Here is a 4,451-nt window from a genome sequence, read left to right on the forward strand (position 1 = left end):
GCACATACACTATCCCCCCGCCGTATCCATACTACCACTGCTCTGACAGTGAAAGTGTTTTCCCCCTGTTCATTTTATTCTCACCTATACCCCGCTCACTTTTTATTTATCCACCTCTCACCTTCTCTTTCATCATAGAAAATTCATGAGCAAGTTACAAGGTTCTATTTTTTCCCATAAAAATATTGACTTTGTTCACATGGTCATGATCTCGGATTTTTGTTTCTGCTTAACCCTTTCACTGGTCTGACAGATGTTGTCGAGATATAAAGTAGTTTCTCTGTCGTTCATCGAACCAAATGTCCATAAATCTGCCTAGAAATGAAAAAATAGTCTCCGTGATTGAACATTATGACTCATATTTCAGGAGTAACCCCATGATTCTCGTTTGGTAACAGTGCAAACAGGAATAGCTGATAGCGAATGCAGCATGAGCTATCGTTGTGCAGATTCAAGAACATAGGCTGCAAAGACAAGGCTCAAGTGTAACCCAAGGCTGACTGACTAACTGATCCACATATGGGTATATATTAAGCATAGCAGAGCCACTAGTGGCAAAAACTTTAAATATTCTCATCAAGAGCTATTTCTGAGGAGTGTAACCTCGTCTGAAATGTATATGTGGCCAGGTCAACGAAGGAGGAGACCGGACACAAAAATAACTTTTAGTAGGATCTTTAATACCCCGACTGCCCTCTAACGAGCACAGCATTAATTCTCTAATTTTGAGAAATTTGCTTGTAACAGTCAAATAAAAAAATATAAAACAAATTCTTTCCTGTCCTTCCTTAATTTCTTCTGACTGTCTCGGTACAAAACAGGCAAAACAAACCAAAACAAACAACAGCAGTGGCCTATTCCTATGTAAACAGGAAATAAAATACATTAATTAGCATGAATACATTTTTAAGCCACTCTCTTCATTTTATCAGACACATTTTACAGTACACATCAGGTTTTAACTCAGTAAACTTCATGAATTAAATTAATAAACACCATGAATTAACTTTAATGTACATCTTTATATATCTCTTTGCAAAATATGTTTTTACCGTGACCTTTACTGAACTTATAGTACATTCAGAAAGCAAAATCATGTGCTCACTTACTCTAGCTTGTAGCTTAAGAGCCTCACCCTGCACCTGGATGCAGCTCACACGCACACACGGCTCTCTGTCTCCCCTCTACATGGGTAACAACACACAGCTTCGTAAATAACACTTTAACACAGAAAATGTAACTTTAACTAAGATTTCAGTACACTATATGCCACTTACGCTGACCCGTGGTCGTCTAGGGCGGCTCCCGACAGCCTGGAGACAGTACACAAACCCTCGACCGACGAGAAATAAACACGAAGTCTTCAGTCACACCTGTCCGTCAGACGGCTCAGTTACCGGTCCGCACTAACTCTTTCACTCGGTCACGTATTTCCTCTGTGATACACGGTTTTCACGGCTCAAACTCTTCACACACTCTCACAGACAAGAAATACACATCTCCGCCATTGTTTGCGTTAGGAAGACGACGGTTCGCGCGTGTTGTCACGTCTCGCGTGACTTCCTGGTTCTCACAGGATTCTCAACCTGGCTGGCCTTAAAGTGACAGTACACATTCTATTAGGGCTCAGCTAACACAAAAAACACAGTAACCCCTGTTCACTTGGCTACATATATGACACGCTTAGCTAAGATACGAAGAAGATTACAGCTGTTTGCCTTCAAAATAAAAGGAGCAAAAACTGAGAATAAGCAACAGTACACAACAGTTTTGCTAGCTGATATATGAAATCATCAGTGATTTAAACAGTAACAGTTATATATCATTTAAAAGCTAAATACTGTAGGAAAAAAGGCAGTTTGTTGCGATGCTAACAGCGAGGACATCAACTCGATCGATGGCTCTGACATTTGGTAACTTTCTAACTTTGGTATTAATTTGACGCTCCTCGTTGCGGCACCATCAGTCATAGTCGTCAGTTACCAAGTGAAATATCTCAACGTCTACTGGACTGATTGGCACCAAATTCAGCAAAGACGTTTTCCTCTTTTTAAATGACAGTGAAGACTACTGCCACCTGGTGGTATCGAGAGTTATTTCCCCTCACACAGACGCAGAACGTACGAGCCACCTGGCCGTCAGTTTTAGTCTTTTAAGTCTTCTTTCAAGTGCAGCTATTTAAGCTGAGACGCAGGCGACAGTCAGCCTTTGTGGCTGTTTGTTCTTTGATGGCGGTTTGGTGTCTGGGCTCTTCGTCTTTCTCTCTCTGCATTTTTTCTGAAACCCCTCACAGATCATCTTTCATTTCTGCCCCATACTCTTCACATATCTTCTTCTGTTTCTGTCCCTTTTTCAATCCTCCCTTTCTTCCAACAGCACTGCCGGCCCCTTGCCTTCCTCTTGAGACTTCGCTCCTCTGTAGTTTCTCCTGAAAGGCTCCCTCCTGTACACACTGCCTGTACAGTTTGAGATACAGTACACTGAGCACCAGCTACAGCAGAATACTAATGTCCATTGATCTGCTGGACACATAACATTTCAATCACGGGGACAGCATCCTCCAAGCCTCCAAACTTATTACAATCAATGCGCAATAACCATAAAAGCTATCGAGCTGAGGTTGGGGGGAGGGATCAACAATCATGTACATTTAAATCAAAGGTTACCACTCAGCAGTGCTATCCGTTCACACAGACGTCCAGCTACCGTCACCCTGGCTCGCCTCAAAGTCTGAGTGGAAGCATACTGTGTTCATCAGTGGGAGACAAAGGCAGAAAAACTTGTTTCTTGATACCTCCGAGAGGAGAGCGGAGTTAATTAAAATGTGAGACACCTCGCTGAATATCTTTAGCACTGTTTCCAAGCAGGCTTTCACCAACGCCCAGGAGTAAAAGAGGGGATGGGGGAAGATTTTGAGTAGGTGAGACAGAGAGAAAAATGAGTTGAAGGGCGGCAAACGCAGCATTATTTCAGCACGCAGATCTGACTAGACAGGCTGAAGCTGCAAATTGCTTTTAGCAGTCAATTTCTCACCTTAATTAAAAGAGGGGAGAGCTCCAGCTACAGGCTACCATCACTTTCAGCATCTGCTTTCCATGATAAAAGTGGGACAACGGCGGTGTTTTCTACCTGCACTGTCCTGTTGATTAGCCGCTGAGTGGTGTTGAGTCAGGTCAAACACTGATGCTTAACCTGTGCTGTGAAACCTCAGTGGGCTGATGGCAATTAATTGTGCTTTTGCTAGCTTGTCCTGAGAATCCCCCACCACTTCTCTCTTTTTCTTTGTTTACTCAAACCTGCAGTCACATCACAGCCGCAGCAGCCAACGGTGGCCTGGTTAATGAAACTAACAAATCATCCACCTGGAGAGTCCTTTTGTCCGTATTGATCGCTGCTGGGAAATGTTGTCAACCGATGGCTCATAATGGATACGGCAGGGAGCTTATTCCTATTCAAGATAATGCTTTTCCCTCATCATATTCTGCAATAATAGATTAAATAAATGTCATTTTGCAGCTTTTTATGTAGAGTTTGGTTTTTGGTGTTGCGTGCGCCGTTAAAAAGCATTACACAAACGAGCCCATGCATATTTCATGCTGTTGGTGCCTTTGTGATTTGTTATATTACAAAATTTAAAACGCTAAGCCTGCAAAAGCTCCCACAGCAGAGGCACGGATGTAGGGATGTTTGCTAAGAGTAAAAACTGACAAACAACCCCAGCAGAGCAAACTCATTCATTTCAATGAGCAGCCTGGTGTGATGGCGTAATAGGCAGCCCCCTGCTGTGAAAAGCAGATAATAACCACAAGACACTGGTAAGGTTGTAGGCATGCGATTGGTACGGGTGAGGATCGTCCAATCAGAGGCAGGAGGTGCCTTTCCACAGCAGGGGTGCTTATTATGGCACAACACCGGTCTCATTCCCAGGGCGTCAAATACCAACACTTTGTCATGTCCCTCAGCGTCTCACGCAGACAAACAAGAGGAGACGCACCAGGCTTTTAACTAGCTAAACACATGCAGCAAGCACAGAGCGACAGACTCCCAAGAGAGGTGGAGGATGTTTTTGTGCCTAAACCCAACCAAACTGTGACCATTTCACAGTTTTAACCACAAGTCAGAAAAGCTTCCTGGCAGGAAGGCTTAGCGTCTCACACACAGACACTAAAGTGAAGCTTGTGAGGTTGTACGACTGCAGCAGCGTGACGAGGCGACGTCCATATGTGACGAGCTGACTGAAATAACAGCCTGACTGAACTTTCCTGAAACAATCCTGATAGATTACTTAATAACTGAACCAGCATGTTCTTAGTTTGATGCTGTAGTTTCCTCTCTGGTGTCACTTTTCGACGCAGTCCTCTATTGCAGTTGTATGAAGAGTGAGAAAGGTCTGAGTCAGGGGTTGGTGGGGTTGGTGGGTGGGTCATATCTTGGACTTCCCCGCTGGAGAC

The 4,451-nt window shown here is 43.6% G+C and overlaps 1 long non-coding RNA gene across 1 annotated transcript; it reads right to left on the reverse strand.

Moving 5' to 3' along the window:
- Positions 1-626: 626 nt before the first annotated feature.
- LOC311262446 lies at positions 627-1,666 on the reverse strand. Its single transcript, XR_014623256.1, has 3 exons — positions 1,278-1,666; positions 1,110-1,184; positions 627-860 (listed from the first exon to the last, which is right to left on the reverse strand). It is a non-coding gene; the product is annotated as an uncharacterized lncRNA (long non-coding RNA).
- Positions 1,667-4,451: the final 2,785 nt, after the last annotated feature.

The sequence above is a fragment of the Pagrus pagrus genome (assembly GCF_965226575.1).
Source record: "Pagrus pagrus genome assembly, chromosome: 9".
Taxonomy (NCBI): Eukaryota; Metazoa; Chordata; class Actinopteri; order Spariformes; family Sparidae; genus Pagrus; species Pagrus pagrus.